The sequence below is a fragment of the Apus apus genome, chromosome 23 (assembly GCF_020740795.1).
Source record: "Apus apus isolate bApuApu2 chromosome 23, bApuApu2.pri.cur, whole genome shotgun sequence".
NCBI lineage: Eukaryota > Metazoa > Chordata > Aves > Apodiformes > Apodidae > Apus > Apus apus.
Genome location: NC_067304.1, coordinates 3,871,729 through 3,889,416, shown reverse-complemented (window position 1 = coordinate 3,889,416; position 17,688 = coordinate 3,871,729). Strand labels below are relative to the sequence as shown.

At 60.4% G+C, this 17,688-nt stretch overlaps 1 protein-coding gene across 7 annotated transcripts in view; it reads right to left on the bottom strand.

Annotated features, from left to right (window-relative positions):
* ATP2B4 (ATPase plasma membrane Ca2+ transporting 4) overlaps positions 1-17,464 on the bottom strand; it is a 50,818-nt gene extending 33,354 nt beyond the window's left edge. For 6 of the 7 annotated variants that reach the window (XM_051638864.1, XM_051638867.1, XM_051638861.1 and 3 more), the window contains exon 1: positions 17,304-17,464. The gene's annotated coding sequence lies outside the window, so the exon portion shown is untranslated. Of the gene's footprint in view, positions 1-5,173; positions 5,766-17,303 lie in introns of those variants that run through there. The other variant, XM_051638862.1, reaches the window with a different exon arrangement.
* Positions 17,465-17,688: the final 224 nt, after the last annotated feature.

Here is a 17,688-nt window from a genome sequence, read left to right as displayed (position 1 = left end):
CCTTCCCTGCCTGCTCCCCAGGAAGCATCCCAGGATAGACTCTCCTTCCCACTGCACAGCCCCCACCACTGCTCAGCACCTGCCATCGGCTGCTGGGAGCTCCCACGTGGGAGGGATGCTCTAAGGGGAGAGGGAGCCAAAAAGCTCATGGAGTGGCTGCATCTGCCGATAAAATCACCAAGAGAGAGGTGTTAGGGGCTGCTGCTGCTGGAAGGTGTTTCGGGAGGGGAAGGACCCTGCCGGGGAAGGAGCGAGATGCCGGGAGATGTCAGTGAGCGAGCAAGGCTCCCTGTACCCGGGTGTCTGTACCAGGATCTTCGCACAACACACCCTGCCCAGTTTCGACAGAGATAAGAGCCTTGGGCAGACGCTGCTCCGGGCAAGCAAGGGGGGGGGTGCAGCTCCCCCCTCCCACTCCCGGTATCTGCCGGGGCTGAGCCGGGTCCGTCCCCCAGAGCTGAGGCAGGACCGAGATGAAGTGACTTGTCCCGGGCGAGGTGGAGCAAGAAGTGGTCCCGAAGCCTTGGACGCTCGGTGGATTTTGAGCAGCAACAGAGCACCACCCTCCCTAGCCCCCCCACCCTGGGCTGCAGCAAAGCCCCCACCACCCCGGCACAGAGCAGGAAGGGGCCGCGGCAGCCCCGGGGCCCGGGATCGGGGCCCCTCCCCTGCACACTCACCAAATCGCAATGTGCAGATGGCAGCGTGCACACTCGCTTGTTCCCAGCAACACCCAGAGCAAGCCTGCCCCGCTCGCTGGCCGCACGCTTAACCCTTCCCGTGCCGGCTGGCCGGGACACCCCAAAAGGGACACCCCACAAGGGAACACACACCCAGCTACCAGGCGTTATTACCCCCTCGGGAGAAAGACGGGTGGAAGGAGTCGAGACGGTGACTCCCATCAACAAACCACCCGCTGCGAGGGGCCAAGGCCAGCTCCCCGGGGGCACCCATGCAGCCCGTGGCCTCTTGGTGCATCCCAGGGAGGATTCTCACCCTCAGGACCCAGCGCTGTCCCCAGCGGGCAGTTAAGAGAGGAGGGGCAGGATCACAGCCCAGCAAAGGTCATGGTGTGGGAATCTGCACCTTCCACCCTGACCATACTGAAAGGGGCCATGCCCTGAGTATGGGGAGGGTGAAAGAGGCAAGGAGGGGACGAGGCCAGCCCGAAACACCCCGGACTGACCCCTCCAGGCACGAGCTCCACCCACAGCACCCTGCACCAGCACCCGTGAGCGAGGGAGCGGCATCAGTTCCCCTTCCCCCGGTATCGCCGGTATCCACCTCTCCTTGCTCCTTCCCCCCGACCCTGGGCGCTAAAACCAGACATGGTTTCCCCTCCAGGGCTCCCCAGGCAGCCACCTTCTTCGCCCACGGACGTTACCTCCTCGCCGTCGCCTCCTCCCACCGCGGCATCCGCTTCCTTCGTGCTGGAGCGCGGCTGCCTCGGGGCGGGCTGCGCGGTGCCCCAGGGGAGGGGACGGTGGCACTTCCCTCGCTGGCGGGGCCATCCCCTATGGGAAACCCCCCACGGGGTGACACCCTCCCAATAACTGCTCAGCACAGCAGCGGGCACCCCAGGCTGCTGTCTACTGGGATGGGTAAACACAAGAGCCAAAATCCAAGGGGAGAGAGCCCAAGACCCCATTTCCTTGGCAACACAATGGGTGAAGAAGCTCCCACCCCTCATCTTGCCAGACTGGATGGAGACACACACACACACACACACGTGTGCCCCCCCCCTCGCAGGACACAGCAGCTGGAAAAGGAGCCAGCAAAACACCCAGGAAGTGCTGAGGCCTCAGACAGCCCCAGCAGAGCTCAACAGCATCAACACCCCGCAGGGGAAACCGAGTCAAGGGGCAGAGGTGACTTGGTCCACGGAGCAGGGCTGATGCTGCAGCACGTTGCCTACGGGAACACCAACTCCAGCAGAAATTGGCTGGAGGGTCAGCAGGAGCTCAGAGCTTCTCCTACACTAACCCACCGGCAGCCCCCGCAGCAGCACCCGAGGAAAAAGCAGCATCTTCTCCTCCTGCATCCCCCGGGGGAAGAAGTGCCGGCGCAGCAGCAGCTCCGCAACACGGCGAGTTAAAATTCCTGAACTCCCACGCGGTGCTGACGCCTACACAGCTCACCGTCTGCGAGCTGGGACGGGGGACTTGGGGGGACACACAAAAGCACCCTGTTACTGTAGGCAACGCGTGATGCTGTCACGTGCTGTCACTGGCTCGGGGTGACACACGGTGACCGAAGTGCGGGAAGGAGCTGCTGGTCCCCGAGATGTCACCACCACCAGCCCCAGCTCCTCGCCCTCCCCTGCTGCTGGAGTATGAATTGCAGCAGCCCCCAGACAGCAGAGCCCGTAGTATTTCTCCCACACAGCGAGGCACACGCTTCCCCGCTGACGGGAGCGGGACGAGCTCTCGCGCGGGTGCCAAGAGCGCAGCACAGCGTGCCCTGTGCCCACGGCGACCACCAGCACGTGCACCAAGGGCTGCCACGTGCAAGGGGACAGGCCAAGGCTCACATCCCCAAACAAGCTGTCACCTCCCCCGGAGAGGTTTGCACACTCGTCCCCACGCAGGGCGTGCAACACACGAACACCCGCACCAAGGCGGCCGTGGATGGAGAACGAAACGGAGCATCATCCTGTCCCCAGCAACGTGACACCATCACACCATCCTCCTCCTCTTCTGCCTCCCACGGATGGTGGGGACCAAAGGGAAGGATGGCAGCTCTGAGCCCCATGCCAGGGGCCAAGCTGATGGGGAAAGCACCACAAAAGGCAGGCAGAGGCAACCTGCTCCGAAAGTGCATCCCGCTTGGCAGGCTGTTCCACAGGGAATGGAAGCAGTTGCCATCAGCCCACTAATTACAGCTGCCACAGCTCAGTTTTTGCTAATATTTCTCCTCCTGTTAACGAAGGTAGGAAAACGGTTGGGGTTTTTGCATGCCCAAGGCAGCAATTAGCTCTTGAGAAAAGCAGGGAAGAGGCTGGAGGCAGGAGAGCACCGGGCACTGCGGAGGCGGGGAATGAGCGCGGATGCAGGATCCATGACGTGGCTTCCCAAAAACCTGCTGCCCTGAGCCCGCTGCTAGCCCAGGGGCCAGGGCAGATCCTGGCTCCTGCTGCCCCAGCACAACCCGTTCACGTGCAAAACCCACTGGAGCAGATTCCATGCTGGGGGCTTAGGAATCTGCCTGCACCCCTGGTTTCCCAGCTTCCAGCAGCCCAGGAATTTCAGGGGGGGTAGGGGAGAAAAAGAAAAAGAAAAAAGAAAAAGGAGGGAGTCTCCAGGCGAGCTGTCAAGGGGAATGTTTCCATCTAAGGCCTTGGTATTTCTCTCCCGGCGCCTGCACTAAATCACCCCAGCTCCTCTCATTATTCTTTTGTGCTTTACAAGGTAGCGCAGCCGGTGCAGGAATGCAGAAAGCACCCCCCAGCCTCCTGCATCAGCAAATACCTGCAGCCCTCGAGCCTTGAAAGAGCACAGCATCCCCTCCCGGCACCCCTCCGCCAGTGCCAGGCACCTCACCAGGGAGGTGCAGCCGGTGCAGGGCACCTTACAGGGCCGCAGGGCAACTCTGGCTGCTCGACCAGGGGGCTCTGCAGGACGCCGGCACAAGGCTTCGTCCACCCCTTCACCCTCCCACTCGGCACAGGGAAACAGGCTCCTGCTGGAGGACAGCAGGCACCAGCATCTCCACCATCAGCTGGCACCTGTTGGACAACTCTCCTCCAGCTCCATTTTATTCCGCCCCCCCCCCTCCAGCTGAAACTGTTTTGCAGTGCCTTGGAGGGGAGGGGTCTGGGGCAGACAACGCTCCCCACGCTGCCTCCCATGGCCTCTCTGCTCACAGGGGTCAACATCTCCTCCTGCACCTCAGCCCCACCACAGACCCAGTCCGGGGCTTGTCTTAGTGCCGTTTTACAGGAAAAGGTTTGGGATTCAGCTGACTCGAAACCAGGTGATAGAAATAAGGCAGCAAACATGGGGCTCCATCTCTCAAAGTCCCCAGGCAGCACCACCCCCCCGGCTGGGCTGCTCCCAGGATGGATGGCAAGCAACAGTTGCATCCCAGCCCTGTGCTCAGACCAGCCCAGATCCCCCTGGCACACCTGGACACCCACCAGTCTCAGCATCCTCCTGCAGAAGGGGGATTAACCTCAGTGATCCCATCAGGGCTGGGGGTCCCACTCCCATGCAAATGCTCCATCCCTGCACAGCTTAGCACATGAATACTCAGGCTGGAGCAGAAGACCTGATGCAGAGAGCATGGCTAGGAGCAGGCAGCTAAAGAAGAGGGCACAGGCCGCCAGGACAGGATTAAAACCACAGACTTTTCAAAAACTTGCAGAAAGCAAGACGGGGGGAGAGCAGAAAGCCCTGCCCCCAGGGATGGGTGCTTTCTGCTCCGAAGACTTCACAAGTGGTTCCTGGATCAGTGGCACAGCTGGAAGATGCTGGCAGGAGCTCAGGCAGAGCCCAGCCTGACCCAGTTCATCCACAGCCAGCCCAGCAACCTGCTGCTCAGGGAGCAAGGAGAGAGGCAGGGATGCTCTGGGAGCTCAGCCCTGCCCTAGTGCATTCAGCCATCTCCAACACCCATGCATGCCCATGGGATGGGGCAGCCCATGAGCACCAGGTACAGACACTCCCCAGCAGTCACAGGACTCTAATCCCCACACATCCCTCCACCTTATGCAGATGGGGAAACTGAGGCAGCAACACACCTGACCACAGAATCAGCCCTTTCCCAGCTCCCAAGCAGGGAGGAGATCCCTGCAGTCCTGACTCCCACCTTTCTACATCCTATTCAGGAAGCAAAGGAACAGCTTAACTTAAAGTAAAAACCAGCAGGCAAGGACCAACCTACAGAGCACAGGGGAGTCTCACAAGCAAAACAACACCCAGAGAACCAAAAAGCTATCGGCCAGGACACATGGGTACAGCCATGATATTTTTAGCAGTATTACACAGGGACAGGGGATTCCTACCCTGAAGATCCCCGGGGGCTTAAAATAGGTCCCACCATTTCCTCCCAGCAGCGGCTGGGAGATGCATCTGCTGCTTCTGGAAGCTGAGGGGAGAGGTTGAGCCCTTGGGTCTCAGGGCACCACGGGGCACCCTGGGACCCATGGAGGCATCTGGGTGAGCACAGCACTAACCTTCACCAGAGCACCACGATGAGCTGCTTCCTCCTGCCCCGCTTGGTGAAGAGAAAAAGCCAGTGCCAAAAAGACTAAGAAAATACCCTTCTTGTTCACAGCAAAGGAAACTGAGGCAGGTGAAGCGAAGCTTGTTTGACACCACAGGGAAAGTCGGTGGCTTGCATGGCCCACCCAGCAAGCAGGAGGTCCCCCAAAGCGGAGATGCACTGGAAGGGAATCCCAGCAAATCCAGTTGTCCCCTGGAGCAAGCTGAGACAGCAGAAGGGGTGACCCAACGCTCAGATCCTGACCCCAAGGCTGGCAGCAGCCCCGGGGACACGGTGAAGAGCTGGGGACACAAACGTCCCTCCTGCCGCCCTCACCACACAGGCAAGGGGGGTGGGATGGGTGCCCCTGGCTCCGGGGGTCTGGCACCCACAGCTCCCAACCGTCTCAGCTCCGAGCCCTCCCACGCAGTCCCGCTCTGGATCACATCCCAAACGGACAGCGTGCCAGGCACCGGGAAACTTCTCCAATCCCAGCCAGCAGGTATCCCTCCGGCAGGGCCGCGCCAACGGCCAATCCAGATTTTTCCATTTCAAAGTCCAAGCGGAGAGGGGAATTTTCCAAGCAAAAAGGAAGAGTAACCAACCCGGGGGCGGGAGGGTGGTCGGGAGGGGGGGGGGGGAGGGTGGAGGGAGGAGCGTGCGAACCCCAGTCCCTGCTCCAAAGGGTTAAAAAATAAAGGCAGCAAAAGTGTGTCTGCGATAGGAAAAACACACGCGCTCCCAGGGAGAGCGCGCCGGCTGCTCGCCGCTTCCCTTCCCGACATGCCCTGCTCCTGGGAAAGTGTAGGCTGTTTTCCATATATAACTGCAAACTGTTCCATGCAGTAAGAAGTCTAATTAAAGGGAGGGAGGGAGAGCGGGAGAGGCGCAGAAGACCGAAAGGCAATATTTATACGAGGGAAGAAAGCCTTGCAGCCCGGGCACCAAATTAGACCCTTGCAGAGCAAAAGCCCGTGATATCATCGGGAGATCAAATCTGGGCAGAGAGCAGCAGCTTTGCAGAAGAGGCAAATCAGAGCCTGGAAAATATGTACCAATAAATAAGAGGAGAGAGCCAGATGGGCCAGGAGAACACAGGGAGGGGCAGGGGAAGAAAAGCTAATCTGAGCCAGTCGCTGGGGTAAGGCAGAAGGCACATCCAGCCCCGGCTCCCCACGAGGCTCCTGGGGTCCCAGTCCCCCACTGCCACATGTGTCCTGCAGCTGGAGAACCAGTTATTTAAGTAAATAGCAGGAATCTGCTTGGAAAAGTAAATGTTCAAGTAAAGCTGCACAGGCAGGAACAGGGCTGGGGGATATGAAATGCCAGGGATGAGAACAGCAATGCTGTGGTGGGTGAGAAGAGGCTGCAGGAGATGGGGCACCCATCCTGGACACCCACCCCAGGCAGCACCCAGTCCTCACCCCACTTAGACACACCAGCCCTGGCCCCCCCACCCAGACGCAGCCACATCCCCCCACCCCAGGGCCGGAGGGATCCAAGGGCAGGCACACCAGGATGGACAGGGAAAAACACGGGAAAAACATGCACCCGATCTGCTCTTCAAAGCCTCTTTGTTAGAGCTGCACTTCCCACAAGCACCAGCCACAGCCCCAAGGTAATCCACAGCCAGCTAACACATTCCCGGCGTTGTTAGGTCCTCTGCCTACACTAGTTGTCAATGCATTTTAAAACCATTAATGTGCTCCAATTAAGTGTCAATATATTTAAAAGTCACCCTACCTAGGCTGAGCCCTGTCCGAGGGGCTGGCTCACAGCCCGGCTTTGCGGCATCGCCTGGTGCCAGTGGCACCGGGACCAACGGCACCGACATCCTCACGGGCACCGTGTGCTCTGCTCCCAGTGGCAGCTGGAGACTGTCCCCTCCGCACCCCAAAACCAGACCTGACCTGCTGTTATGTCACCCCAATCCAGTGATGGAGCCCTGGTGTGCTGGGCACCACCATTCCCGGCACCACCGCTCCCAGTCCCCGTCCCCACCTCCACGCACACACACGCTCGTGCCCCAGGCACTCAGCACCATCCTGACCTGCTACCCTGTTTGTGCAGCGTCTCAAACTCCACACACTCCCTCCCTCTGCACTTTGGGCAACGCCCCAGAGGCTCCCAGCTGCACCAGTTACACAGAGAAACTGGGATATCCCTTTTCCTCAAGTGCCAGCATGAAGTCACTGGCTAGACTCCACCTCCTGTATCCCTCCAGGTGGGATGGATGGTGCCTTCCGGCCCCTCTGGCACTGACCCACACCACACACGTCCTTTGTGGCCCATAAAATGCACCTCCCAGTGCTGGGGCAGGGCGGCCTGCAGGACCCCCTCCCTCCTCCCCAAACCTCCTCCCCCCCCCCCCGCTGTTGGACCTGCAATGATGCCGAGAGTCCCAAGCCTGGGGCTTCAAGCACAGACGCTCACTGCAGAGCCGGGACAAGATGCAAAGGGGACAAGGACACACCAGAGGGACTCACGCTGCGCGGCACCCCCACCCCAGCAAGCAACCCCCACCCACCAGCACAGAGCCAGTCCCGAAGCCTCCGCCCAACCTCCAAGCAGGAGGAACAAGCCAGCCCCGCATGGCACAGCCCCGGGGTCACCCGAGGTGACTGCTGGACACCAGCCACTTTGTACTGCCTGGACCTGGAGGCCCAGAAGCTGTGGGAGGCTTTAGAACAGACCCTGCCTGTGGCCGGCATTTCTACAGGTGGGTATCTAAGCACCAGCGCTAATCTGGGGATAACAGCAGCTTTAGCAGCGATAGGGCCGAGATCGCTGCTGCCAGCCGCGGGTCAGGGGCGTTCCGCTGGCAGGAAGCGGCACAGCAGGCGGGCCGAGCCGTGGGAATGGAGAGAGCTCGCCCCCCGGCATCGCCCCCAGCTCTCGGTATCGCCCCCCGGCTCCCGGCATCGCCCCCGTGACAGCCAAGCCCAGCACCGGGCTGGTACCGGGATACGGGAGGCAGGCAGTCCCGGGGATGTGCTGCCTGCGAGGAGCCTGCTCTGCATCCAGCTGGAAAAAGGCAAACCCTGCTGGGCACCTGGACAGGATTCCCCTTCCTCCTCCCTGCCCCAGGCATCCTACCCAGGATCACTCGGTGTGCTGTAATTCCTCTGCTCCCAAGGCTCTGGCTCCTCTTCTCTGTCCCCACACATTCCCAGCTGTCCCACACATGCAGGGGCAGCTGTCCCACAGCAGTGGGGTCCTCCATCACCCTCTGACCCCAGGCTGGGTCAGGGCAGATGTTTTTGCTCTCTCCACAACCAGGGCAGCGGGGCTGCAAAAAGCAAATCTGACTGCCAGAACAGCCTGCTTGGTTCAGGGTCCCTCAGCACCATTTGGGGTTGTCCAGCATCAGCTGGGTTTGTTCTGCCCAGGGAGCACCCTGCTCCCAGGCAGCAAGACGATGTCTGGGGCTGAGAAGGGTGAGTTTCAGGGAAGCCCCTCTCCTCTCTGCCTGCTCTTCTGGGTCCTTTCTTGGCAATGCTCTGCCCAAACCCACCACCTCGAGCAGGGATGGAGCACAGAGAAGTCTCAGGGCTGAGAAACAGCCAGGCTGGTTTGTGCAGGCAGCTGCTTCCGGAGGAGCAGGAGGAGGAAGGGAGGATCCCTCACTGTCCTTTCCAAAGGGAAAAGGGACAGTTCCCTGAATGGAAGTGCCAGCCAGGGCAGGAAACACCTCCAGCCTCCTCACTCCAGGCTGCATCAGCCCATGGAGAGCAGCAGGCACCTGCACAAGTCCCCCCCATGCTGCAGAAGGTCGATCTGCAACATCTTGCAAGGATTTGATGCATTTCACGTTCAACTGCAGGACTGAGAGGATCCCCCGGCTGCTGCCCTGCAGAGGAACACCCAGATGCTGCAGGGAAGGGAAAGGAGGAGGAAGGGCCATTCCTGCCCCAAGTGGTGGAAGGTGGTGCCCAGCAAGGTGGGACCAGGCACACAGAAGATGTGCGTGGCCACAGATGGCAGGCACGGACAGGGAGACATGGAAAGAGTGGGAAAACAACACCAAGAAGGGCAGCAACGAGTGGAAAGAGATGGAAGGTGGCGGGTCAGGAGTTAACACAACAGGATTTAACAGCAGATACGGAGCCAGAGCACGTTGCTGAAGGATTTTGGCTCAATAGAGCCAAGACCACATCTGCACCCAGGGGACCAGCTGCACCCAGCCCTCCAGCAACCACTGGGCCCAGGGTGGCCACCTCTCCATCACCCCTGGGTGAACCTCCAACAAAACAGGCACTGACAGAGCAACTTCCCAGCACCCCAAGCCACAGCTCCAGCTTCTCCCCCAGCAGGCAAAGCAGCCACCTCCTCCAGGAGCTGCCATCAGCTGCATTTGGCACCCAGCACACGCCGAGTAATTCAAGCTGCCCCTGGGAAGAGCAGCCTGTGGATCTAATACTCTGCAGAGCAGACGGGTGTTTGCAAGGCCAGCTCCCAGGGTGCAGCATATCCCTAGGGATACCAAAGCAGGGAGCAGGATGAAGTTATGCTGCTGGTTTTTTTCCACCCCCCCAGGGAGAGAGCAGGTCTTGGCTGCTTGCTTTCTCCTTCTCCCAGGAGAACTCCAGCTCACTCAGGAAACACCTCGAGGTGCCCCGCAGCTCTCCGAGGAGGAAACGATGCCCAAACCCACTCAGCTGGTTTGGTGCTTCCCTTTGTTTTTGGACAGTCCATTTGGGGTCAGACTAAAGAGCAATTCGTCACTTGGGAAATAACACCACTTCAGGCCTCCTCCCTCAAATAAACCTCAAAAGACATCATTTAGGCAAGCTTAATTCAGACAACTAAAAATAGCCAGCACTAGTCACACTGGAAAATGCAGACTGAGGAGCTTCACACTTCCACAGCTCGAGCGAGGGCACTGGGGTTTCTGGCTATGGGAAGGGCCCCCCCAAGTCCACAGACCTGAGTGATAAGCACCCACAGAACTGGGTGGGCACAGTGGGACCCACTGGGCACCCATCTCTTGGCCCAGAAGCACCCTGCTCCCATGAAAGTTTCAGATCCCTACACTTTCCCAAGCAGGATGCAGTGACTCAACAGCCACGTCTGCACCAGGACACCCAGGAAAGATCCATTGCACTTTCTGCTTTTATCCAGCCAAGCCAATTTTCTGGTCCTGGCTCCTATTGCTGATTCACCCCTGCTTCCCCCAGCATCCCCAAGGCAAAGGCAGCCAGGCCTCTCTGCCAGTGCCATGGGATAAATCCCCTGCACGGGGTGATGTGTAGAGGTGGGTTGTTATTCCAGCTTTCCACCTCTTCTGTAGCAGCAAGGCTGTCACCAGCAATGCGACCCTTGCAAGGGACAATTCAACCCCTGCTACAGCCTGGCAGTCCATCCCACTGGCCACTCATGCTCCTCCAGCCCAGCTTCACCCACTGCCAGCATCACCAAACAGCCTCCAGGGCAGCCACAAATCCAGCCTGCCCTCATTTCCCTGCATTCCTCCTGCCTGCACCAATCCCTCCCTGCTCCAGAGGCAGGAATAATATTTAACTCAGGTTCACACTTGGAGCACGAGCTCCCTCCCAGCCTGGGTCACCCCCAGGCTGTCCCCATCACAGAAGCCATGCTGGATCCATGATCCCAGCACAGTCACGTGCCCATGGGAGAGCCCAGAGCCAGCAGAAAGCCCCTCTGGAGTGGGAAACACTGGACTGGGAAGCCCGGGGAAGCTCAGCACGGCGTGCTGCCAGCTGCAGAGATATGTCACAGCAGGGTTTTGTGCCACAGCAGGGTTTTGTGCCACAGCAGGGTTTTGTGCCACAGCAGGGTTTTGTGCCACAGCAGGGTTTTGTGCCACAGCAGGGTTTTGTGCCACAGCAGGGCTGTGCAGGGAGGCAGCTCTCCCAGCACATGGGACAGGCTGTACAGGTGCCACACTGGTCGAGGAGCCTCATGCAGAAAACGTGACACCCTGTCCTGAATTTCAAGGCCAACAGATTATGCCTGGAGCCATCCTCCTCCCCTGGTATACAGCCTGGCTCAGGCTGCGGAGACAGGGATAATCTGGGGGCTGCAGCCCCTACAGAACGGGGATGAGCCAGGGACATGCTCAAGGACTGAGCCATCTTCTCACTCAGCCTTGTGTCCCTTCCAGTGACAGCCAGTGAGATGGCACAAGCAAGAAGGCAGCTTTCCCATCACCAGTTCAAAAGCATCTGTGCAGTCTGAGATCTGCCCAGAGCAGCCAAGAGCTCAAGAAACCCAGGGTTACTTTTAAGTAGCTGCGAAGAAGGTGGGATGCAAGCTGAAGAGCCAGCACGCTGAGATGCTGTGCCATGAAGCCTCCAGGAGGGCTGAAGCAGAGATAGATGAAGCAGCAGCACATCCAAGCAGGAACAAAGGGCAAGAAGAGAAAAGCTGAGGGCATGCCACGGGGCTGGGCAGTCAGCACCTCCTGGGCAAGCAAGGGGTGGAGAAGGGACAGTAAAGCTCTGGCTGCTGCAGCCTGGTCCTTAATTAGCATCCTGGGAAACGGTGCTGAAAATCAGACACCTCCTGTCCGAAATCTGAGCCCGGATCTGAAAATCTGATCACTGGATCTGATGCTCAAAGAGCAAAGGTCACACCGAGTCCTGGCTGGGCTCTGCAACCACAGTGCAGGGCTGAGCCCCCCTGTGGTCTAGCTTTGCCCCCAGCCCACCCCCAGCCTTCCCAGTGGGAGCAGAGGCAGCACCAGGAAGGCCAGTGGCTTATTTTTAGCCAAGGAAAGGCAGGAGGCTGTGAGCAGCCCTCTGGGCTCTCGCCCTTGGCACAGGGCACACTGCTTTGACTGCTGCCACTGCTGGAACGAGTGCCTCAGGCCTCAGCCCTCCCCACCGCCCTCCCAGCTCTGCGGCACTGGATTCAGCCCCCGGCTGGCATCACTGACCAGCCCAATCCCTCCCCTGGCACGAATCCTTCCTCTCCCTAAGGAGGAGGAGGATGCTGGGATCAGCCCAGGAGCCGACAGCTTCCGCAGCAGAAGGATCTGGCTTATTTACGGCTTCTTAACGGACCGCGGCGAGTTGGGCAGGGCTGACCTTTCCGTGCCTGAGACAAAGAGACGGCAGCAGCCACAGCGCTGGGAGAGTCACGGAGCAGCGGTGAGGAGCCCTCCTCTGCCAGCCAGGAGGGAGCAGGAGGCCAGCCCCGCACAGGGGGCTTGGGAACGAGGAGCCAGCCAGGCCACGGGAAGCAAAGAGCGCTGGGATCCCAGCCTGGGAAAAGGAGGGATCGGATTCCTCCCTCCCCGTCCTCACTGGACAAACTCTTCCGGGTAGGGAGTCCTCCGCGCCGCGCTCTGCCCAGGCACACAGGCAGCTCCCTGCAGACCCCAGTGGTTTTAGGAAGGAGAAAATACAGGGATACTGCAGAAAATAACAAAGGGGGGGCGGGATGGAGACTTGCCCCCAGCACCGCTCAGCTCCTTCGGCTGCCAGTGCCTTGGCTCAGCCCGGCTGCCGACTCATCCCTGCCATGGAAGCAGGCGTGGAACCAAAAGTTTCCCCGTCAGCACAAAACACGGACAACTGGCCAAACCTTTGACTTGGGCTTCTGCCACCCTGGCAAGGAGTCCTCACACTGGGGACTTGCCATGTCCCAGCTCGGGTGCCCACGATGGGTGCAGGGATCTGGTGTGTCCCCGAGGACTCACCACAGACCCTCATGCTGCCGGGAGGGATGGGTTCACTGAGGTGAGGAGCTCTCCTGAGCCAGCCCTTGGCACTGCCCGATGGGATGATCCTTCCCATGCCCCTTCCCTTGCTCCAAAGCAAGTTAGTCGCAGGATTTTGGCAGAGGACCCTGCTCAGGGCCGTGTCACAGCTGCACGGTGCCACGAAACAGAAGCACAAATGTCCCAAGGAGCCCAGCCCAGGAGCATTCAGTGTCCCACCTCACACCCACACCAGGATCTCCATAGCCCTCTCCAGCTGCCAGGACAGAGGTGGCCAGTCCACACTTGGAAGAGCAGGGCCAGCCCCTCGCTTTGCTGCTGAGGTGGCACAGGCAGCAGGCAGGATGCTCCTGGCCAGGACTCCTGTGACCCCAATTCCTGACCTCTCCAGGGGCACGTCACTGTGCACCAGCTTCCCATATTTAAATCCAAGACCCCTCCCAGAAGCTCACAAACACAGGAGGACACCAAACTCATCTGTTACTCACATAGAGCTCTCCAAGGGATCTAAGTTGCTTAATTAGTGCTTTAAAAGAGTCACCATCCAGGTGGGTGACACACCAGTGGGTTGTCATGTGCTCTGCATGTCTCAAGCATTTGCTTTCTTCCTTTCTTTACCCTTGGTTAGGTTGCTTTTTTTTTCCCCCCCCTCCTTTTTCTAATGAACACATAAAGGGGCAGGTTTTATAAGTCCATGGAAACTCTATTATCCCTCTGCATTAAAGCCAAAAGCAACTAATTAAAACATCAAAGTCAGATGTTTCATTAGTTTGGTCTCCAAAAGTGCTGGCTGTAGGTGGCAGGGAACACTGCTCCCATGGCCAGCTGCACTGAGGGACCCCAAGGGTGGACATCTCCATCACCAGCACCAAGGAATGGGTCTTTACTCCATCCTGGGCACAGCATGAGGGTGAGAGGCATGGGGTCAAATTCCCAGCTCACCCAATTATTTCCTCTTCCACACATGGGTTCTCCACCTGTACAATAGAAAGGACATTGCTGCCTCCATCCATCCTACCCAGCAGGACTCCAGACAGCCAACAAGCATCAGCCAGCATCCCTCACTCTGCCTGGATCTGCTCCCAAAAGTCCCCAGCAAGACACAGGAGCTGGGGAACACCAAGGAGGTGGCACCTCTCTGTGCTGCAGCATCCCCCTCCCCATCTAAGAAGCCGCATCCCATCATCATCATCACCATCACACGGAGCATCCCTGCATCCCTCTCCTTGGCTTCCCACTCCCCAGGCCTGGTCCCTGCCACACTGAGCACACCTCGAGCAAAACGGGGGCTCGCCGGGGGTTTCACCGCGGTTTCCCTCTGGCTCCCAGCAGTGATTTACCAAGCACAACGCAGCCTTCCCCGGCGGGGAGGGGCCCCGAGCGAGGAGGAAGCCGGAGCCGCAGGCAGCTCTTCCTCAGGCCCTGCTGCGGGGAGCTGCGGGTGCGGGGAGCAGCAGCAGCAAACAAGATCGGCAGCGAGACCCCTCTGCAGGGCTGCTGCTCAGCACCGGGGGCTCCTGGTGACCCCCAAACCCCCGCGACAGGCGTGTGCGACCACCACGGGTAAACTCTGCTTGTGGTTTAACGGGGGGGGCGGCGGGGGGGGGGGGCGCGGCGAGGGAAAAAAACCCCCACAAACAACAACCCAAGAGAGGAGCACGGAGCTCCCAGGGAAGCCGCAGCCCTTGCGAGGTGCGGGCAGGGAAGGATCGGTCTCATCTCCCAGCGCAAGCGATCAGGGAAGGCCTGGGGGAAGAGGGGAAACTCCAGGCACGGCCCCACCCCGTCGCTTTCTACTGCAAAACAATAGCGGAGAGGAGCAGCAGTCCCTCCCTGCTCTTACTCACCCTGCCAGGGACCTGTGTCACCCTATGGCTCACCCCTCCTTGCCCCGCCGGCCCCGGGGGCTGCAGCACGGCGGGTCCCCGCTCCTTGGGGACACGGCTCGGGGACGCTCCAGCCGGCAGCGACACACGCTAACGGCAGGAGATCCTGGCAGGAGATTCTCCACACGCCGAGCACCGCGAGAGCCGGACCCACGGCACACGGGCGTGAGCCAGGGCAGGGAATTCCCTCCGTCACCATCTCAACAGGAAATAAAAAAAAAAAAAAGCGCACAACAAACCCAAAAAAAAAAAAAAACCAACCCACAACCAAAAAAACACCCAACAAAACCACCACCCAACAACACCCTTCGCCTTCTCAAGCCTCTACCTGCAGCGCTTGCACCACCTCCCCAGCACCAGCCAGCTCTGATCCTGTGGGGAAGGAGCCAAGGCTTTGCAGAGGTCCCTGCAAAGTGTCTCCTCAACACGAGGCTGCTCCCAGGGCAGCACCCACGGTCCCACTGGGTGGGATGGGGACAGAGCCTGTGCCCCCAGGGGCTGCGTGATGGAGATGTGGGGAAACAGGACATATGGGGAAGGTCTGGGGACTTCCTTGCTCCTCTTGCACCATGTCCCACATGGACACCCCTTCCACGGCACCAGTGCAGCAAACCCACATATCCAAGCCAACTGCTCTGAATGGCCTGTGGGCAACCAAAGGGCATGTAGCTCTTAGGAGGCCTCCAAGAGCCTGCAGCTCCTTCCTTCCAGCCTGGGAGAACCCTCTGCTTGTCTACAGCCACCCCTGAGCCCACCACCCAGCTCACACCATCCCGAGGGCACAGGTGGGATTCCCTGGGAAGAGTGACCCAAGGGGGGCAGCTCAGAGAAGGCCCAGCCAGGATGGGAACCCCAGGGGGTGGGGCTGGCAGAGCGCGGGGGCGTCAGCTTCTCTCGCTCATGATTAAATAATTTAGGTGCGTTTCAGTGCTCATGGAAGCGAAAGATTGAGGGCACTGTCTGGAGCCAGGCAGAGTTCAGGCAGCTGGCACAAACCCTTGCCTGCTGGGACAGCCAACAGCAGAAGCATCGTGCCCATTTCGGGTGGGGGGCACAGAACGGTGCCCCCCCAGTCCCAGGACAGGTCTGGACACCCCATGGGTAGCTCTGAGCACTCACCTCCACCCCAGCTCACTGTCCCTGGGTCAGGGCCACGGGCTGCCCATCCATGGGCAGAAACAGGCTGCACTGGTTTGAGATTTGCAATCCAAACCCCCACCCAAACTCAGGTCTCCAGAGATAAGAGCACAATAACCTATTGTCCCTCCTCCACTCCCTCCCCTCTCAAGATCTCGACTTGCCTCCGGCGAAGCAGGGAGGGACCACCCAGCCCCACACCCGCCCTACCGAGAGGGGCTTCGCCTGGACCCCCCCAGGCCAGACCCGGCAGCCGGAGGGGATGCTCGGAGGCTCCAGAGCCAGGGCTGGGATGCAGGGAGGGCACTGGAGGCAGAAGAAGCTTCAGCCTGCTGACCATGTGGGCCAGAGCCTCCCGGTTTTCTTTCCTTTTTTTTTGTTTGTTTGTTTTTTTCTTTTTAATTTATTTCCCCATTCCTGCTGTGGATTTGATCAGCTAGATTGATGCAGGCAGAAGGGGGGACGTGCCTGGCCGTGGCGTGGGCAAACCCCAGGCAGCCTCTCCCCCTCCCCACGGTGCCACCCTTTATCCATCCATCCCGCCCTGGTATCGGAATCCGGCTCGGATTATCCCTACTCCAGACACACCTCTCCCGGCTCCAGGAAGGGAGCAGCACCCATCCTGCCCTTCAGATGGGGAAAGACACCCACGCAGCACCTTCCACGCTCTGTCCTTGGGCTGCCGCAAAGCCCCCCCCCCCCGCCCCCGCCCAACCTCCCCGCGCTGCTTCTGCCCTTCCCTCCGGCATCCAGTGCCAAACTGCAGCGTGGCCTGGGGTGAATGGAGGCATCGCCCCCAGCCCCACCTCACCCCCCCACCGCCCTGCAACGCTATTGCCCCCCAATAACACCGGGAGCCCCACCACCACCCTCTCCTCAAGGGCAGGCAACAAGTTGTAGGATACGACCGGAGAGGTTGGAACCCTCCCCAGATGGCGGGGAGGGGGGGGTGAAAGCTGGGGGGGGGGAACGGAGTGGGCTGCACGCCTCGCAGAACCCCCACGCACAAAAAACAGAGGGACCGTGGGCATCCTACCCACTCTCCAGGGACCCACCCGGCTCCGCGTTGCAGCGGGACCGGGCAGCCCCGAGTGTGTGTGTGTGTGGGGGGGGTATCATGCCAAGCAGTGCCCCCCACCTCCCCATCCCACCTGCTGCACATGGGTGCAGCGCCCCACTGCACACAGCGCTGCAAACTGGGAGGGACTGGGGTGGGCGAAAGCACCGCGCCCACCGCCCCACCCGTGGCTCAGCCTCCGCCGCGGGCGGGGCGGTGGGCGCGGTGCTTTCGAGGACCCGTGAACCCGAGCACCGAAAAACCGCACCGAGCTGCCCCCACGGGACCCCCCCACACCCCCGCTTCTCCCCCTCCCCACGCACACCCCCGCACTCACCGGCTCAGTCCGCACGGCGCCCGGCTGGCGGCGGAGCCCCCGCAGCTGGCCATGGGATGGGGGGGGGACACGCGGGGACGCGCGGTCGGTGGCGGCAGAGGAGCGGTGCCGGGGCTAACGGGAGAAAATGCTTGTCATGGCAACCCGTGCCGTGCCGAGCCGTGCGGAGCCGAGCCGAGGAGGGCTCGTACCAGCCCCGCCGGGGGAGGGACTCTGGTAAAGTGGCGGCCCGCCCCCTCGGCTGCTTAAGGGGGACGGGAGGCAGCGGGCGGGGTCCGTACCCCCACTCCCCGACAGAACCGTGTGTGCACCCCCAGGCAGTGCGGGGACACCCCGGGCAGAACCGTGTGTGCACCCCCCACCACTCTACGTGCACCCCTAGGCT